Raw genomic sequence first — 22,145 nt, 5'->3', positions numbered from 1 at the left:
CAGTAGTCTACAGTATGAGAGAGATCATGATATCGTCAGCCAAAATTTCTGATGAAGAAACAGAAAGAAAGAGTAGGATTTTTGCATGCTGTAAAGTGAAACAGCTTGGCAGTATGAATGAAATAGTGATAAAGTCAAAGTTACAATCTTTGAATTGAAGTATATGTTCCAGATGTTGTCCTCAGGTACCTTGTGAATCTCACAAATGGATTTATTTTTCATGCTTGTCCCATTACAGGTTTCCAGTGGTGACCTGACATCTGAGGCTTTGTGAAATAAAGTCTTGATATACAGTGGTATAAAATGTGATCTAGCCTATTGTTACTGTCATTAGCTCTGTCAAGTTTCTTTCATCATGCTTGGCTAGACCTTCCTTTACATAATATAGCTAAAGCATCAAAAATTTCCTATTGATGATTGACAGATTGAATATATACGCTGTATTTCTATCAAAAAAGACAATAATACAATGATAGTAATAAAACAAGAATAAAGAAGAGTACAATTCTACAAAATAATCAAAAATACAAACTTAATTAAAACTTAATTAAGGCACGTCAGTAAGAATAAAACTGAAAAACCTTTCAGTCCCTGAGAGGAGTCCCAGAAGACATGGGATTGACAGATCTCCTCCTCCTGGACTGGAAGGAGAATTTAATTGTGGAGGAGGCAATTCAACCTTGGTCTCCCATCAACCTTCTGGAGGCTGTTGTCCTATGCCAGCAAATACAAGTGCAGGAGGCCAGACATGGATCAGAGAACTTTATGGAAGCTATAAATCTCACCATACTATAGAATGTGAGAGTTCAGGAAAAACAAGCAAGTTTATTTCAGAAACAGAGGTTCCATGCATTTCCCGAGTCATGCCTTTTTCTTCCTAAGGAGTATTATTGAATATCTCTGTTCTACTTCCTTGATCTTTCTGCCTGTAGAAGGATTGAAGGATTGATCTTTTCCCACTCAGGCTCTAGATCAGGGCTGATTACCTGACAGCTGTAAAACTACAGGTTCATCCTCCAACAGGTCCTATTTTTCCTAGGCCTCATCTACAGATATCTGAGAGTCTTCTGGCTCCTGAGTGGCAAGGTCAGAATGTGTCAAGCCCTGCTAATAAGCCCCATAACAGCTGTGAAGTGAAAATCTGAAAAGGTAACAGGGTGAAGTCATTGACCAAATTATAAACCAGGATGAGCTGTACAGTCTTTAGATCCTAAGCTAGGGGCATCAGGGGCAGGGGAAATGATGGAAACAGCGGGGTGCTGGCTCAATGCAAGATCTGCCCCTTTTCTGTGTGTGTTGTGTTGTCACACACATATGAAAGGGGTGGTGCTTGTGTCATGACAGTGCAATGCTGTTTTCATTATTTAATGAAAGCCTTGCATCTGGCAGGCACCTCAGTCCTAAACCCATATGATCCCTTAAGATGTCCCCAAAGTATCACAGAATTCCTAACCTCCCACTGTTTGCAATACAGAGAATATTCTTGAAAGAGGAACAATGAACATTCAGGGAATGGAGACTGAATGACAAACACTGCCTCAATTTTGCCTTACCAGCAATAACTTAGGAGGGCTTAGGTATCATGGAGCTTCCAGCATCAGAGCTCTCAGACTCAAGTTAGGATTGCTCTGTCTATGCATTTACAAATATGTAGCTAGGTAAATATGACGCGGTGGCGCTGCGGGTTAAACCGCTGAGCTGTCGATCGGAAGGTCGGCGGTTCGAAACCGCGCGGCGGGGTGAGCTCCCGTTGCTCGTCCCAGCTTCTGCACACCAAGCAGTTCGAAAACATGCAAATGTGAGTAGATTAATTGGTACCGCTTCGGCGGGAAGGTAACGGCGTTCCGTGAGTCATGCTGGCCACATGACCCGGAAGTGTCCTATGGACAACGCCGGCTCCAAGGCTTTGAAACGGAGATGAGCACCGCCCCCTAGAGTCGGACACGACTGGACTTTACGTCAAGGGAAACCTTTACCTTTACTAAATATGAACATGTATGTGTGTGTGTACCCTTAACAATACACAGGCCGATTTCCATAGGCTATAGCCTATAAAGTCTCAGTTTCTTTTCAGTATAAGCTACATTAAAAGTGAATTTTAAACTCAGGAGTATTTTTTTCTCTCCCTCTTTAATGCCAAAAATAAACTGTCACAAAATATATTGCACCAGACAGAATTCAACAGAACTTCTACAAACACACCAGAAGGAGAAAAAAATCAATTTCCCTTCTCTTTTACTACCCACTGACCAGAATTAAATTGTTCAGAGCCTATCAAAGCACCAGTGAGATATCTCATTGTCTGCCACCAGCTAGCCTTGGACAAATATCCACACTGTTTACCAGGTGGAAAACCACTTGTTACTGGTAGCTTCCAGGCACTTTAGTCTCCTTCTTGGAGGCTGTAAGCCCATATATATATATATTTGTGCATCAGGGTTAGTTTTAGTACTAAAGGTAAGAGGAAGATGACCATGTGAGCTTGCATCTGCTTATTTTACCAGACAGCAGTATTATATCTGCACTTCAATTCCTAAATTACATCTGAATTTAAATCATGGTATTAGAGCAACATATATATCAGGTGATATTGTGTGTATATGGGTATGAACACTTGTGTATAATCTGAGTACCTCAAATATAATTTTACCAAAAATCTGATTTAGGTATAAATATAATATAGAGGAATCAGAATAAAGAAGATCATTACAAGATGACCAGCACAATCAAGCCAAAGTAACTTTTCTGTAAAATTAAAATGAATCGATGATTCATAACAAAACTGTCCCAAACTGGGAAAGATGATATTTAAGTCTGCATTAGCAAACATAATAATTGTAGTAATGAAAGGAAGTGCTTTCTCCTTCTCTTTAAATATAAATTCTTTTTTTCCTGATCAGAATCCAACATGTGCTCCTAATTATCAAAGAATAATACCTGATTAATGAAATTCAAGATAAATTTCAGTTCTAGGAGCTGAGAAATGCTTCTTATCAGACAGTTGGAGAAATAAAAAGGAATTGTCATACATATGGTATATCTTGGATTCAGTCTTCATCGTGGACCTACTATTCGACATTTTCCCAGTTTGCTCCAAAAATACAAAGGAAAAAAAATCCTTGGTAGGTAGCTTTATAAAGTGATATAGCACAATCTACATAATCAGGAAAGTATCAACCAGTAGAGAAGTGTGATATGTGGTTGGACAGGGAATATGACTTGTTACTTGGATAGTGTGACTGATGCCTGTCTAGTAGTGCTAAAGCCACTATTATTTGACATTTATAATGCCCTAGATTCTATACATCATAGGAATTGTGATGTATTGCATATAATCAAGATAGGGTAGGGGGGATTAACCCCCTGAATCAGACATGGGATAGGAGGATGCTCAATAAGTGAAATGAGCTTGATTCAAAAAAATACTTTTCAGTAATTGAAAAGACAAGAAGGAAAAGAAGTGTCCAACTAAGCAGAGAAGATGAATTCATTCTTGCACAGGAAATAATACAAGAAAAGAACCAACAAGCTGATAAAAAAAAGCTCTTGCTGTTTCAGAGAGAGGAAGTGGAGATCAGATTGATGTAGAGTTCCAAGAAACAGGGAGGAAAATAGTTTATGTGATACTTTACAAAGGATTTAAGGAAAGGGATGATAATACCATTTAAAGAAACAGTGGGTTTTTGCATCAGTACAGGCACCAAAGCCAAAGCTCTGGCTAATGTAATAATGAGAATCCTACATGGGGCTAAAAGAAACCCATGTTAATAACATTGGCTATCCATGCCAATGGATGAATGAGTTAACTCAAAGAGCAGTTGGTCACCTTAAGGATTGTAACTGGTAATTAATGGAGAAGGTTCTCAGAATGTTCTCAGACAGAAGCCTTCAAGTTGGCAGAGTAAAATGGAAAACAACGGAAATTCTCTTTCCCTCTGAAATTTCCTTTCCATTCATCACAAACTACACAGGCCACCACTTCTGTATTAATGAACCGGGCAGCCAAGGTGATGCTGAAAATAGTTGGTCTAGCTAGAAGTGTGTGCCTACACATTAAAAAAAAAGTCCAGTGTCCTTCTAAAGATAAAAAAACAAATTCCTTCTACATCAGAGAATTAAACTGGGTGTTTTCTCTACCATAACAGAGATAAAAATCCTACTGTATTAAAAAAAGAACTACACTTAGTACAATTATTCCAATGTGGATAAATAGTTTTTTATATGTTGTTTAATGGAGGCATGGAGGTGAGGCATGCTTTTTCAAAGATGCAGGATGTGTGAAGATGTCAGTCTGGACAAATATATGAATTCACGGGAGTCAATCAGAAACAACTTGTGGAAGTTTGAGACTTTTGTTAAAAGAGAGGGGTGTATGCATACCAACCATGCCATCTTTTCCTCACAACAGGAAGAGACAACAAACACTGATAGAACTACGTACTGGATATCCATCTCTTTTTTAAATAAAGAAACTGTTAAGCAGAGGAATTCCAATTAATGGTTATTGATCGCAGCTAAATATCAACATATGGGGTTTTTGTTGTTGTTGTTAATGTTTGGATTTCCAGCAGTATTGAGTGGGATTTGCTAGTCAATGTATCTTCAACAGTAACATTTTAACTGTTAAACAACCAAAATATTAAATTCACCCATTTCCACCAGTAGTCCTGAGGTCAAACACCCTGATCAAGCATTTGTTTAATCTTTATTGTTTCTTTGAACCCAACATTTCTCCCCCAGAGGAAACTAAAATTGGCTATCTATATCATGGAAAAAATAAAGCACTTAAATATTCAGCCATACAATAGGACACATTAATAAAATTGCTATAGTAAACCTAGAGAACAGTTTTTCCCATCTTCTTGCCTCAAGCTAATTAGGAACTGAACCAAAGTATAAAAATAGGAAAGAAAGAAACAAGGTAGCCCCATCTAAGGCTAGAAAGATTGCTTGTTACTTTGCTTTCTATTTTATCACATGTCCGTTAGTTAATATTGTCCCAATAAAGCACTGACCTGTGAGTTAAAAAGAAATCCACATGAAAAGGCAGCTAAGTTCATTTGAAAACATTATTAAAATGCAATCTACTTTAAATAATATATCTGATGTTCCTAATGAGATCAAGTAAAATTATATCACCAGCATCACCAACATATTATTATTTACCTGAAAGGAAAATGACCCTGACTTTAAGAGGATTTCCCCATCTAGTCAATCTAGAGTTGCAAACTTTAGCTGAAATCAATCCTGGGGATTCTATCCCTGCATAAATATGCACATGTAGATCCACCAGGAGACATATTCTACAAGACCAAGATTTAAGAATGCATTAATATTGATATAATTATTTACTGATTAAAGTAAATAACTATGGAATAAGCTAGCTCATTTATAAATTAAATGATCCCCTAGCTAAATATTCCAGCAATTCTTTGTCACAAACTCCTCACACACAGAAGCACACCACAGACACACATTTCCCACTCTTCTTTCAATGCAACAGCCAAAAAGGGAGAGGAAGAAATGGAGATGAGGATAGAGAAGGAGGTAGCTGTGCTGGGAAGAGAAAGGAAACAAAACCGGGTGAAGTTGAGAGAAGGGGAAGAGGTAACCGGATAGGGGAGGAAAGAAAAGAAAACCAGAGAAAGAAGCCCCAAATAAATATTCAAAAAGGGATTGTGATCCTTAGAAGATTTCCTTTGGCTCAAGAAGCAGAAACAGTGTTCCACGTCCATTAAATAAAGCTGTGCCATTCACTTGCTAAAACCTGTACTTTTTCAAGAATCAAATGTTATTTGTGTTGGAAACTTGGAAATATTTTGGCTGCTTTCCATTTTTTTTTCTGCTATCACTGGACTGAAAAGACTTCAGTTTATTTCCGAAGATATACTCAGTGCAGAACTATGGGAATGTTTAAGAAAGTGAAAGCAACGTGGGGGTTCTATTTAGATTAGGCTAAATCCTATTTAGAATTACACACAGAGATGTACACATAGAAAGACACAAAATCAGAATAAAACCAAATCCACAGTATTGATATCTGTTCAGAGTTCTTTCAGATATAGAATGAAAACCCGTGCTGTTAAAAAAAAAAAAACAAAACAAACTCTTCAGTATTCATATCAATTCCTTTTTGATGTCTGGATGTTAAACTAATGTTTGTTGCCTAATGATGAGGCCCCAAAATCAAAAAATGCTTTCAACTCCACTGGGGTAATTTACAGGCTTTACCAGAATGCCCATTTTCTCCTATTTGGCTAAGCACTGAGCAGTATGCCTTGACTTCAAACAGGCAGTTGAACAAGCAAATGATTCACCCTCTCCTTAGCAGAAGCAGTAAAAACCAACATTTCTGATGAATGGGTTATATTTTTATTTCTCCTATTAAACTCTAATAAAGATGTTATTGATCTATTGAGCTGTATTTTCACATCTAAAAAGTAATAACAACCTTTTCTCTTATTAAAGAACATGAAAGGAAGTGTGTGAGATGACCACCAGAGAAAAAAAGGGGGGGGATTGGAATATATTATCTGGGTGAAATCTTAACACTGACTTAACTTTGAACCATTTTCCCTGATCACCACATCATCACATCCTTTTGTATTTGCTCAGATAAAGGGCAAATTCAAGTGGGATAACACAGTGGCAGAAATGGCGAAGGAAGAAAAGGGGGTCAGTTGTCGTCACCAAAGGCCTGGGTGAAGAGCCATGTCTTCAGGGTCTTTCAAAATACCAACAGGGTGGAGGCTCTTCAAATCTTGGGGGAACCTCATTCCAGAGATTCTATTTTATGGGAGCAGATCTCCTGAAAACTGCCCCTGTCTCTATTCTGTACTCAAAGTTTAGATCAACAACTTCCCTCTTTCTCTGAATCATTATATCTATCCTACCTTTCAGAATACAAACTCCACCAAAGTGACATTAATAATATAAACATTCATAAATAAAGACATAGTTCTAAAGTTAAAACCATACAGAAACTGCCAATATTACTACTGCTATCACCATTACTTCTGAAATCCTTTTTCATAGGGCAGTTTAAGTAAAAACTCTGTGAACAACAGCAAGGACAAGTTTAACTATTACATGCTTCTGGGATGGTCTTCCTTGTTCTCTCTTTGGGGATTGTTTCTCTTGGCCATTGAAAAGGAGAAGGTCCATTTAAGCATTCTTAATTGGTCTTCACCTATGTCCATCCCATTCCATTCAGGGATTCTTCCCTTAGTAGAATGGAATGGAACGGTCCAGTGAAAAAGAAAAGGGAGTCCAGTTGAGATGGTCTTCATGTGCTTTACTCTCTCTTTGTTCTTGAATCTTTCTCAGCCATTTAATATTGGGGGAGGCATAGGCAAATGAAGATACTGCCACTTGCTCCCAACCTTCAGGTTCTTCAATGTTCTAATGCACCAGAGAGGATATTCAGAATTCAGAATTCTTGCAACATTTTCTTCATCTGAATTCCCAGAGTTTGCTGTTCCAAATTACTCATTTCTGAAATGAAGCAGGTGCAGACAGATTCGAATTTTTTTTATTCCAGAATGTTATACAAAGCTGATAACTCCCTCTGTTCATTGGCATCTTTCCCATTCTGTGCTGTGTTCTCGCTCATAAAATAGAGAGGCATATCAGTCAAATGTTATGCAGAAAGGATCTTGATACAGATGATTCATAATATTTTATGAATGCACAAGTGTAGACTGATAGTACAAAGGAGGACCATGCTGTAAATGGCCTGAAGACCCTGAAAGCTGCAGGAAGCTACAATTCCAGAATAAGAATTAATGCAAAGTAGAATACAGGGAAGTAGAACCTATAGAATAATAAAGCTATATAATAATAAATAAATAATAATAAAGTACAGGGTAGATCTGTGAATTCCTAAAGGAAACAGTTAATCGTGGTAATTCACTAGAAATGGACCTATGCTTCAAATAATACATCCATCAGTTATGATACCCAAGGAAAAGAGGGAGAATTCTAGGAAAACTGCCTAAGAACAAATGAACAATTCCTAAAGAAGGTCTGGGTCCCAAGAGGACCAAGCTAGAAGAACAAATGAAAAAAGCACATGGTGGGTGCCTAAACAAATATAATGAAAGTAAATTTTTGAGTTAAGCTTGATTCCTGGTGACTTTATGGAGAAACTTGTATAGTTTTCTTGGCAATAACATGGAAATATTTTGCCATTGCCTTGTTTCAAGAAGTTTTCTTTCAATTTTTCAGTTTATTCCAGAGATCGGGGATTTCCTGGTGGTATACTATCTTGGTATACTACCGATATACTAACTGGTATACTATCCATATATTAAGCAGCTCCAGCTTTACTTAACTTTTTGGAGATTACCCAGGATGTTTTCTGCAATGGCTCTGAGCCCCAGTTCAAGATGGGATAAAACCCAAGGGTCAGAATTGGATGATTCTTGAAAATTAGAAAGGATCTCAAAGAGGTTCCTACTTAATTCTACTAAAAGCTAGCTGAGTGTTACAAGAGAGAGGGAGAGGGAGAGGGAGAGGGAGAGGGAGAGGGAGAGGGAGAGAGAGTGTGTATTTGGAACAAATTACATTGTAAGAAGTTCCCAAGTAGTATTCCAATCAGCTGATCAATTAAAGATGGAACACTTCAGTATTGGTCTATATTTCTTGTCAAGACTCTTCACTGGCTCATGCAATGGAACCCTGATAGCTTGTTTAATCAGGATAGTGTCTCAAAATCAGATATCAATTTGAATGTATCTATGAATTGTGGGAGCAACTTTCTACAATATTAAATCAATGAAAGCATATCAACAGTTAAATTCCACCCTTGCACTCTCTTATGCTGTGTATGTAAACATCTTTTGATATAAGTCTCTTGTGAAATGATTACTTCTCAATTGCTTATTTCACATACATTCTGAAACCATATACTGAATCTTGAGCACAAAACATGGTAAGCTTTGGCATATAAAGTTTGTTGTTGATACTATTGCAACAAGCACACTTCTGTGGTAGTTCTTTGTGATGCCTTTTTTACAGATTGCCTCCATTGCTAAGGAGAAGGACATGGCACATCAATTTTGCTTCTCTGAACAATTCCACCTAGGTTTCAGATGCTGTTTCACCTTAATCATTTTGACGTACCTGCTGTACCTTTCTTCATGTTTCCTAGGAGTAGCAGTTTTTTAAACCATTTTGCTGGTTCTATTGTTCCCTGAAGGAATATGTCTGTAAGAAAGGAAATCCATCCAGGACTACAGAAACAATTTACCCCTGAGGACAGGTTTGAGCCCATTTAGGGGTGTCCAGGGGAGAGAAATAAAAAAAAGGGCAGGGGTCCAATCCTATAGGAATGAGCACCGTCCTGATTTTTTTTGGCACTGCCCCACCTCCATGGATGCTCCTAGCTTACTATAATATTACTACATTACAGTAAGCGTAAGAAGGGCTGATTCTCCAAAAACTGAGAACATTTCAGTCACATGGACTATTCTGCTTTGATTATTCTGTATACTTGGTTTCTTCATTATAAAGTATGTAGTACTTTATCTATATAGTGACAAATGCTTAAACTATTCTGTGGGGTTATTTTGTCTAAGCATTCCATTTTACACACTACATATTCTGTGCACCTTAGATACAATCTGTTTATGTGTTCTTGTCCAAAAAATATTCCATTGTGATAGGGATAATATATACATTTCCCAATATTTACACTTCTGAGGCCCCTTTCAATCTGATGTCTTCTTCAGGGAAACCTATCTAGAAGTAAAGAGACCATTTTTGACTTCCTTCTCCTTCTTCTTTTTTTGCTCCAAAGTCCCTGTTTATTATTAAGAAGCCAGAAGAGACCCCGTTGCTTGATCCTACATATTGAAATCAAATCCTTATAGTGCCATCAACCAGCAGCCTAATGTTGGAATCTAACCTTTATATTAAAAAGCTAGAGATTATCAAATGAAATTTGACTGATCTTCTTGGGAAGGAATCCTATGACATAAAAATGTCCTTTCTCTAATCAAAATATCACCTGAATGAAGTCATCATGTTAAGCCTGATTACATTTTTCCCCTCCATATATGTGCAGCTGCATTTGCCTCTCCATAAATGTCATTTGATTATGAGAAAATAAACAGGAAGGGACTCAAAGGGAGTCGGTACAGGGCCTGCTTGTTTACCTGCCACAGCTTTCTTTGCCGAAGAACAAATGTCATGTAAATGGTGCACTAGCAATCAGCTGCCAATCACAGAGGCTTGGCATTCTTGATGATTTGCTAAATCATTTAAAGAGACATGCTTTACTAAATGAAAAAATATCAGCAGCAAGGGTCTGTGTTTAAACACAGGGCTGAGTTATTATCCCAGTAGGCTGAAATGAAATGAAGACATCTTCCAATTAAAGCTTGCAGATGAACCAAGACAGCTCCTCTCCCTCCTCCTCCTCCCCCCATTTTTTTTCATAAAGACAGGCAGATTATGATTGGAAGAGAACAGCGGCAAAGGCTTTCATTACAAGCTGATTATGGTGATATAATTCCCAGTGCTGTGTGTCTGCGGGCCCAACTTCACATTTGAAGGTTTTTAATATAATTTCCTTAGGGTGAAATGCTGAAGATTTATTAAACTTTATGAAGGGCTTACAGATCCAATTTAAGAGGACATATCATGGGGCAAAACTGACAGATGATAAAATACATTGCAAGGGCTTTTTAAAATATATATAGTTTTAAAAAGCAAGAAAGGAAAACTTTAAGTTGAAAAGTGTTTTTGAAATAATTGCTTATTTTATTTTGTTTTGAAGTTTAGTGAACTCAGAGATTCACAAATTCATCATTTCCCCCATATATTTTTAAATGGTTTTGTTACACTGAGAAAAATGTCTGCAGCTTATTGAAAACTATTTGATATCTTGAATTATCTTATTATAAGAGAGTTAAAAATAAGCTAGGAATAGTATTATGAAACCAGAATTGTTTCTGTTGGGCTTTATGGACATTGAAGTAGAAAAGAAATATGGAAAATTAATACCATATATGGTAACTGCAGCAAGATTACTGTATGCACAAAGATGGAAGAATGTTAAATACCCACAGTGGAAGATTGGATTATAGAATTGACAGAACTTGAGGAAATGATGAAACTGACCAGTTTTTGAAAGACTGGGAACTTTATACGGGCCTTTTGTTGAAAGAAGAAAAGACTGAATTGATGATTTATGGATTTGGTGACTAAAAATGGCTAAAAGGGAAGGGGAAGGGAATTTCAAAGTAAGAGGAAGGAAAAGAGGGAGGGGAAAGAGGAAGATGGTAACTCCTCAATAGAAAGAAGAGCAGAAGTCATAATTCTATATTTTCTTTATCTTTTTTCTTTTCCCTATCTTTCCTTTCATTCTTTATACTTTTATTGCATTTAAAAATTCTAATAATAAATAAATAAATAAAAGCTAGGAATAGGCTTCCTATTTCTCAGCTTTATTTCTGTTACAAATAATTCTTGTACACTGAATTTAAAGCCAGAATTGTAAAATGATGGGTGCCAGTCTCCCAAATCTCTCCAAAGGGTCCCCTAATCCTCAAGGAAAGATTTTGCAGATATGCAATGAGTTCCAAGGGAAGGGGCAATCTGTTACACTCAGGGAGTCATTCCACTGGCAGATCAACACAGATAAATTCAAAGTTTTAGTTCCAATGTAAATTATTTAGACCAGTGTTTCTCAGCCTCAGCAGTTTTAAGATGTGTGGACTTCAACTCCCAGAATCCCCCAGCCAGCATGCTGGCTGGGGGGATTCTGGGAGTTGAAGTCCACACATCTTCAAGCTGTTGAGGCTGAGAAACACTTATTTAGACTGTAATATTATGCACATAAATGTTTTTCTCCAAGGAGAGGTTCAACTCAATTTGGCAAATCTTAATATAAGGTACATGTTCATAGCATTGGCTGCAATGATTTCTCTTGAATTTGTGACTGAGATGTTACAAACTATCAACATATAGCATATGTCTGTAACAAATATTCTAGAAATATTCAAACTTGTGAGACAGAAAGAAAACTCTTGTCCTCTGCTGCCCTAGAAATCAGAATGCTTATGTAGATACGTCCTTCTGTCATGGAATTTTTTGAAAGGTAGGTAAAATATAATTATCATTAAGCTGGGCTGCTGTATCTGGGCTGCAAATATCCAGACAATTATTAGATGGCAGCAAAGAGATACAGGAAAAGCTAACTTTTTGCTACCATCTAGCTATGATGTAGATTTTTGCAGCCCAGGAATGCTAACCCTACATTAAGTAAAGAAGGCTGTCATTTATTAGCAGATTAGATTTATGTTTCTGGATTGACTTCTTAATTGATTTAATCATTTTATTTATTTATTTTTCCTGTTCAATCTTGTCCAATTCTTGGAGACTGCTTGGACAAGTCCCTGCAGTTTTCTTGGCAAAGTTTTTCAGAAGTGACTTGTCATTGCCTCCTTCCTAGGGCTGAGAAAGAGCGACTAGCCCAAGGTTACCCAGCTGGCTTTGTGCCTAAGGCAGAACTAGAACTCATGGTCCCCCAGTTTCTATCCTGGTGCCTTAGCCACTACACCAAACTGGCTCTAATCCTTTTATAACTATACATAATATTTAGGAGGTTCCATTTTATAAATTTCTACATACTATGTATGCCTGCTTACCCTTCACTCCATCCATCATTCAGCCACCCATCCAAAATGTACCTACATAAATATCCTACATCCTTCTGTCTTTCTATTTTCTGCTATTTTTACTACATTTGTAAATGATTAGGGAAAAGAAAGAAATGAACCCCAACTATGTAATTAAAGTGCTGGAAAATCTTTATAAAAACATTGAAAGCTTAATAAAAACTTGCTTTGCAACTCCAGTAATATCACAGTGAAATTTCCCACAAAGCCTCTTCTATAAATCTTGGAACTCTCAAGACCTAGGCAGTTAGAATATCAACAGAAATGGAGCAGATTCTTTCTCCAAGATTTAGTCATTCTGGTTTCATCCTTCATTCTGTTTGAAGTTACACAGAATAGCATTGATTCTAGAGGTACGTCTCTCTTTTTGGCAGTACTAGAAAACAAATCCATTCTGATTAATTTTTTCCAAATGTCAAACTTTAAGTATTGCCATTGCTTGAAATTGACTTAATTGGCTTGAAATTGACTTCATTGGTTATCAGTGGCATCAATATACCAATATTTTTCAACATATGTTATGAAGTTACCGGAGGTGGTCTATGTTTAAAAAAAAAATTAGGTGAAGATGGAATTGCTTTAGTTTCTTTAATTTTAGGAGAATGCTCTCTGCTTGCTGGCTCTTTGAGAAGTTTTTGGGTGACTGCACAGTATTTCCCAAAAAAGGAGAAGGAAGAAGTCACATGTTCTGCAAGTGACTCAAGTATAGACAGATGAATCTTAAACTAAAGAAAGAAGCATAGTGGTCACCCTTTTTGCATGAGATAGGTCATTCTGTTTCTTGGAAGAAGAAAAAAGAGAAGCATTTGGAAAAAAACCCATGTCTATCTCAGCATTTCTTCTCTTGAAATAAAACTGTGAGTACAAGGCTGCATGTCTACATATCATTCATGCTATTCCCCTTTAAAATAAGCAACATTATGTGAAACACAAAAAAAGAGGAACAAGTAGTAAGCAAAATAAATTAAAGGCAGGGAATAAAAAAAAGGAAATTTAATTAGATCTAGTTCACATTAGACCAGGACCAATTATGACACCTGTCTACACTTTCTATCTTAAAAAACATCCTTGTTTCCACCACACGTTTCACGCCTTTGTGTGATGTCTGGGAAATTCTGGGAGTTGAAGTCCACACATCTTAAAGTTGCTGAGATTGAGAAACACTGATCTAGACAACTGAATCACTGCAACATACTACATATGGTCTGGTTACTCATTCTTTTACATTAAATCCTCATAGTTTCACCACCCATTCATTCCTGACCTGACCCACTCTTTTCCTGTTTTACTACACATGTTTTAAGTAACAAATTCCCACTGCATTTAAGTTATACACAGTTCTTTTTGCTTCTTCTAATAAACATATTTCCTTCCACATGCTACCCCATTACCTATTTATGAGTATTTGCAGGTCTTAAAATTTCTCCATTTGTTTTGCCATCTTGAATGAACATTCTGCTCAGATAGGCAAACTCATTTCATTGTGGTAAGTTTTGCTATACATGTATAACTTGCCAATGTTCATTTTCTTCCTTAAGCAGAACTTCCTTGGTCTTCGATATATTAATTTTCAGATGCATGCACCTCATTGCATCATCCAATCTGTCTAAAATTCACTGCAAATCATTTGGGATCTCAGCCAAGAATAAAATATTGCCTGCATAGAAAAGTACATGCATTATTTGTGTCCCCAACCCAAATACCTCTAATGTCACTATAAACATTTCTAATGTTTTCATAATTACATTAAACCTCTAAGGGGACATCACACAATGAGTCTTACTCCCTGGCCATTGTTGTACCATTTGCTAAGCATTTCATTTATTCCAATTCATGCTTTACATCTACATTACATCTATTATGTACCACTCTTAATGCATTCAGCAACCAACATTCAACTCCATATTCATGCAAAAATTCTCTAAAATACAAGTCTACTTTCATTATCATACACTTTCCCTAAATCAAAAAATGTACAATAAGCTTTCTCACATTCATGTATTTTTGCTGAAGACAAAAATCTGGTCTGTACATTCCCTGCCTGACCAAAGCCACACACTGCACTTCCCAGTTTTTGCTCATGGCCACCTCTTGTATCCTTTCAATCAGAATTCTGTCAACACCTTCCCAGACACTCTTTAAAAACTAACCCCCTTGTAGCTTTTGTGTTCACACTTTCCCAACATATGGGAGAACAGCATTGGAATCCTTCCATTTGTCAGGCATCAATGTAGTCTTTGCATGTCCACTGAACAGATTATATAGCCACTCCATAAGAAAACAGCATCTACATGTTATCATTGCTCCAGTTAGATCAACTACACTCATGGCCTTACAGTGTTTCAACATTATCATAGCATTTATGACTTACTTTCCATCAGTTTTTTTCTTGGATATTAACATTTATAGCCTTCATTTCAGTTCTACTCTTTAATGTTTTACATATAAATCTTTAACATACTGCTTTCATCATTCTCTCAATTCCGTTTCATCCTTAATTAATTAATTTCTACATAAATATATACCAGCTAATCAAATGGATTCCAGGCAGTTTACAAAAAAAACAAAACAAAACTCCAAAATGCTGAATGGGGCAGCTGGGGGGACTGAACAAAAGGCAGTCCACTGCTAACACTCAAATTCTTCTAAGAAAACAACTGTCTTGAGTGTCTTTTTAAAATCCAAAAGGTGGGGGCCAACTGGACCAAGTATTGCTGGGGGCCCCCACCCCCTTAACTTCCTGTAATTGGAAACTCTATACATTACTTCTGAAGAACTTCACAGGACAGGTGGAATCTAGTCATAATAGTTAGTCCTGAAGATAAACAGCAGCCAAGCCAAGTAGACTTTTATAGGTGACTAACCAGCTCTCTGAACCTCACCAGAAAAATATCTTTTTCTCTCCACAGCATCTTTCAGTTCATTATTCCACCAAGCTTTCTTTTTTATACTTCCTGGGTGGTGACAACCAAAAGGAAGCTCTGGCATGGGCTGATCCATGAAGTCACGAAGAGTCGGAAGCAACTGAACAAATAAACAACAAAACAACAAATTAGGTAACTCCACACACTTCAGTAGCACTTTGTAACGTAATTCTTTTCACTCAGTTCCAAACAACTTTGACATACTCTTCTTATATGTCCATTGTTCATTCATTCTTTTTGGAGATTAATTTGTCTTCTTATCCTTTTTCATACAGGATTCATATTTACTCTTCCATCAATTTCCTACTTTTATTCTAGTTCCTTTCTCTTCTTTCCTTGTCTTCCATGTCCATTTTTTCCCAAGATCTTGAACCTTGACATTACTGGTCTTCCCCATACTTGGAATATCTCAATACCTTTACATCTTTCATTAATTATTTCAATCTTTCATCATAAATAATCAAATAAATCATGACCTTTGATAAATTTCTTTGCCATGTATGGACATAAACTTGTACTTAAACCAGGTACATGAAACAAGCAGACCTTTTTCTAAGTAGATATTCATCAAGCAATCAGCATTCACATTCCTTCTTGGCTGTTCACATTATCCAGATGTTGGCCATAATCATACCCATGCCACATGCATCATATCCTACTAAGAGTAAAGATATATTATTGGTCAGTTCTATACATTTGGCAATTTACCACACTGCAACCAAAACCCACCTTTACCAAGCATTTTCACATTATTCCATACAAGCTATGGTGTCTTATCTAAAGACCACCTTGCAAGCCAACATATGCTTGTTCACATGCCACCAACTAGGAGTGTAATGATACATTCACTGTACAAATATAAGGCTATAAGATCATTAATAGCATATTTGCTAAAAAGAAAAAGAAAACAAAAGCACCTTAACCAAATCCATGCTGTCAACTGGAAACTTTCAGATGAACAGAAGGGGAGAATAAGTGTCAGTGCCTTTCTTAGTCAAAGTATGTTTGACTTCCATTGGATCCACTTGGGATCTAGTCATAGAAAAGTTCCAAATTCTCAATAACCTGCTGATAAGTAATATAAGCCCTATTCATGGATTTACCTAAACATGTGAGAGGTTAAAACTGTGTCCATTTTTCTCCCTAGTTTCCATGCAATCAGTAGGAAGCCTGAACAGAAGGAAATGTTATCTTGGATGGGGTAGCAATGCAGGAGACTGCTTTATTAGAGTTGAGTCCTGCCCAAAGCTCCTTTAGGAATGCTATACTTACATTCTGCTCTCTTTTGGTACCTTTTGTTTAACATGACATTTGGGAAAACAAGAGATAGGATGGATCAGATGTGAGGATAACAGGCATGGCCTGATCCTTTACTCAGGTTCAGGTCATCACACATGCAGACTAATGTCTGAACAGAGCTGAATTTTTGTCTTAAAGTAATTAGAAGAAAGAGGAGATTTTACTTAGCATTTTTCAGAGCTCCTGAGCCAGCACAGAATCCTCTTTACCATTCCAATGGAAGCTATTATGGGAAACCACAAATAAGCTTGGGATTCTATACATACCTTGTTGGAATTTAGAACTTGGATAGGATTGCCCCCAACTAATACTAATTCTATATGCTTACACAAAATGATAGCTGCTTTTAAGTAAACCAGGATTTCTCTTTCTCTTCCTCCTATTTTGTAGATACCCTTATGTCTTGTCTGCTTACATAGTACAAAATCCCCCAAACCTTCTTAAAATAATATTTAAAAGTGCAAGATTCCACTACCACATCACTGTGGGAGGTTACAATTAATATAATAACACTATTAAAGCTACCTTAAGAGGAAATGTTAGCATAGGGATTAAACAGAATTGATTTGCCTAGGATGTAAACATATGAAACCCAAATATCTGGCTGTTAAAGTGAGTATTTAAAGGGTAGCAAATGATCATTATTGTAATCTTGCTCCAGTTTGCTTGATGTACTTGTCAAGGAAAATAGCAAATCAGAAACAATCCAACTAATCTGACATAAATTTCTCAACTGCTCCAAGTTTATATACCACACTAGATATATTTTGGCATGACATTATTAATCTGCAGGACTTGTGCATTTATTATGATTTTAAAGGGCAGGATATGGTTAACAGCAGTATTGTTAAGATTTATGATTTCCCCCCCTGTATACAATTGAATGGAACATAGGGGTTTATTAAGGGGATGGGAAAATCTTGGAAAAAATAACAGTCATATGGATTTTATATACATTAAGGCTTATGTTTCAATCAGCATCGGTAATGATCACAAAAAGGTTTTGCATGAATATTATATTATTAATATGGTGTTCCCAGACTAGTACTAGAAATACTACATCAGAACTATGCAGATCAGTGAAAGTTGTCACATCCAGTAACTGCAGCGTTTTTTTATGACTTAAGAAAATACAAAATATTGGACAGAATAGAGTAATATATAAAATCTGCAACACAGATTCAGTCCAGATTTAGTCTAATTCCTAGTAATGAAACACCACCCTACTATAAAAAAAAGGGGATGAGTGATTAGAGCCCATTTAGAATTATAATTTAGTTATTTAACTATTACAAATGACTTAGTGATCAGTAGTAATAATACATTGCCTCCTCCACTCACACATAACTTTCAGAATTCTCCTTTTTGCCATACAGCCCAATAGACTTCCTTTTCTTCTGTTTTCAGTCCCAGGTTGAACTGAGCCTACTTGTGACAGGAACAGAGGCTGGGGTGGGGGGGGGGGCAGTAAATAGGGGAAAAAATAGAAATCTTAATAATGCTGTTAATCATATCCTGCTCTTTAAAGTCATAGTAAGCATGGCCCATGACTGAAATGATTTGATGGTTTAATATGTTTAATTTATTTTTATTTTATTTATTATTAAATGCCTTTGCTGCCCATCTCACGTATGATGACCCAAACAAAATTAGCAAGGTCAAATTTAATTCCAAGAACTTTTTTAGTTTTTCCACATATTCACTGAGACACTGACTTCAACGTAGTCCCCCCAAATGGAAGAAAAAAATACAGTTTGTGAGAGGGAGGGAGGTTCAAATGAATATTGCACCCAGGCTCTCTCAGAATACAGTAGAGCAGACCTCAGTAATGGACCTCAATAAACAGGCCCTGGTTGGTTTCATCCTTGATATGTTGCTCTTCTTTGGAACAAAGTTGATCAGCATCCTGGGACCTTTAGCTCCATGGTTACACAGAAGTCAGGTTTTGTTTTCCTTGGTCCTGCAGTCCCCCAAAAACCTAGCAGTTGGGTTGGATTATTCTTCCTGGTGATACTTCTTTGCAATAGTGACTTTCATGGGACCAGGGTGGTCTTGTGTTTGCCAGCCTTTCAAGGGGTACAGCCTTCCAAGAATTTCTGAGATGATGACAGGAGCCATATCATCTGCTCCGCTGTTAAAGTGTGAAGGAATTGGCTTCGTGTTTTAACGCAAACATATACAAAGCAGAATGCAATTATCTAGTAATAATGATTGACTGATTGATTATTTTACACCACAGTAATCCCTCCTGGTAGTTAACAGCTGAATTAAAACATCCACAATAAATCAACAAAGCAACAAATAATACCACCATGATAAAAATGCAAACTGCATCACAACAATAAAGCAAAGGAGCCAATATTTGCACTATTCTGAATTTTGCAATGGCTGTCGTAAACAGTGCCCGCTAAAATATGTACACTACAGAATGTGCGTATTAGTATGTATATCATAATACAATAATATGCATAATATGTATACATACTAATATGTATACAAAAATATGTATATTGGTAAAAACAGTACAAAGCACATGATTGCTTCCAAACTGTCTTACATATCTTCATTTCAAAACCAGGAGAACAGCATTTATACTGAATGAATTTAAATAATAGACATCCAGTCTGAAGCTTCTGGCTGCTTTCACAGAACACATTACCTATTATAATAACTTATACCTTAATATCTTTGTGTGATATGTGAACCCAGTCACTGTGGTTCACAAGACACAGTTTATGATTTAACTTCTTGCGTGAATCAATTTTGTTTTATTCAGTAACCATGATTAAACAATTCATCCTGAATCTAGCTCTCCAATTTGCACCTGCTTCTTCACTTTTTCAAAACCCGTACAGATTGAGATCTCACCTAACATCCTGTTTCTTCTTCACCTGCCTCTTTGGCTAGATTCTTAGCTCGGCACTATATCTGCTTCTGACCTCTCAGAATTTACAGTGTACACCATGGGCTTAGACTGTTTTACAAGATCTGACTTTGTTGCCAACCTGTGATCTTGTAGAGACCATTTATTTACACGTAGGGCCTGAAAAGGGAGCTACTCAAAAACAAACAGAATCCTATTGCTTCAGGGCACGATCTGATTTCCAGCAAGAATCAAACAGAATATATTGGGCAGAGGGGGGACACTAAAGTGCATTTTTAAAAAATATTATTTTCTTCATTACTCTGAAAAGTATAGCCCCACAGTTCTCTCCCGTCCCACCTTTTCAAACAAGCTCTGGCTTCAGACGGGCAGGGGACCCCGCAGATAGACTTTTGAAGAGGATACAAATAGACAAGTACTCCTGCCCAAGCAGAAATGGCTTCTCTTAAACAGTAGTGCCTTTGGAACCAAGCTTAAATGGATTGCTTTATTCTCTTTGGAAGTTGCTGGAATATCTTCCAAGCTCCAACTTTATCCTTGACCACAGAGGAAGAAGAATCTAATCAAAGAAACTTTGCATAAAGCATATACAGAGAGCAGGGTGCTTGTAGAAGATACCTGATGATGATTGCAGTATGACTGAACCTGGCTATCAAATGAGAAGTAATTTACTTTTAACATTAGGAAACTGGCAGCCAAGTGAGAGCACAAGAACTGTTCACAAGCTCTTAGTCACAGGCAGCTGAGTTTCATCTTTCACAATCTTTGGAAAGTAAGAAAAATGATAAATCTAAGTCCCTGTGGCCTGATCTATAGATATAAATATATTGTCTAGGGAGGGGCAGGGAGATTTGAAATGGATTTCTGCTCCCAAGGTCATTAATTTTAAAGCTGCAATGTGAAGTTCAGGTCATGAAAAGCTTTGCTTTAAGGCTAAAGCTCTGATATGATGATTCTGAGTTATCTGTAAGACTAAATTATTAAAAACATGTTTTTGCCCTGGGCAAAGATAGCAGAAATGAATAAAACTATATACGTATCTCATTTCAAACAAGGACATGTTTGCCAATATGTATGGCCGGAAAGGAAAGAATACTGTGTTGCTATTGTTTCTTTTGTATTCCCCTCTTTAATCACAGTAAATGATGATCAGTATAAACTATTCTTTCCATACCTTTAATGGAAACTTCCTAAATTAAGTTCCAGCTGCATATGACTTTCAGTTCATTGTTTATCAATTATGAACATTTAGTCCATAAACAGAGTTCACCAGTAAATAGGGCATCTTCTCTATTTTAATTTACATAATTAAATCATAATCATATTAGTACAATCTCATCAAAGCTAAGAATTTCTTATTTCTGCAGAATTTAAATGTGTGCTGAAATTAGTGGATTTAAAAGGGCTTAATTTTGACTGGATTATGCTCATAGGTATCTGAAGAAGGAATTATTCTGGATCGATAGCAATTCTGTGAATAAATCATGGTCTGAAATGTGATAAGTTATTGCAACCCAGGAAAATGTTACACTTTTTTTCTCTTTTCTTATTTTATAAGCCACATTCTGATGTAAGATTTATGGCTTAAAACTACTAATATTTGGTTTCTAGAACACATTATTGGGATTTTTTTAAAAAAAAAATGCTTCCAGTCTTTGAACTCTATTAGGTTTATATTATATTTTCCAAGGAGGGCAATTAATTACTAGGTAGCTAAGTACCTATTCAGTGGGAAAAGTTATAATTAAACTGACCCTACTCATTATTGGCACAATAAATTCATATTATCAAAAGAAAAGATGGAGTACTGATTAAATAACCAAGAATTAAAGCCTTTTCATTCTTGGAAAAGATAAAAAACTAAGGCAAGTGGAATAAAGTTGAGGATAACCCTGCTGAATCACACCAAATGTCTAGTGCTCCAACCTTCTGTCCCCCAAGAATCCTAGCAAAGCAAGATATGAGCACATATGAGCACAATAGCATTGTCCATCAGTTGATATGAAGTGCACAGGCTCCAGTAAGTATAATTGTTATAACTAATGGTCATTAATAGTCTGATTCTCCATAGATTGATCAAATCCCACCAATACCTTATCTCTGACTTCCACAATTTAACTGTTATATGAAGGAACAATGTCCTTTGTCTGTTCTGAACCTCCCACTGTTTAGCTTCACTGGGTGACCATGGGTTATAGCATTTTGAGACAGAACTTTCTATTTTTCTATCATATTCGTCCTCTTCATCTCCTCCCACTCCCAGCTATTTTAATCACTTAAAAAACTCTGGATGCTGTAACTTTTCTGCACAGAAAGCCACACAATCATTTTGGTTGCCCTCTTCTGCATGCTTTC

This window comes from Candoia aspera, chromosome 2, assembly GCF_035149785.1.
Source record: "Candoia aspera isolate rCanAsp1 chromosome 2, rCanAsp1.hap2, whole genome shotgun sequence".
NCBI classification, from domain to species: domain Eukaryota; kingdom Metazoa; phylum Chordata; class Lepidosauria; order Squamata; family Boidae; genus Candoia; species Candoia aspera.
The sequence above is the reverse complement of the archived record's forward strand: the minus strand, read 5'-3'. Positions refer to the sequence as shown.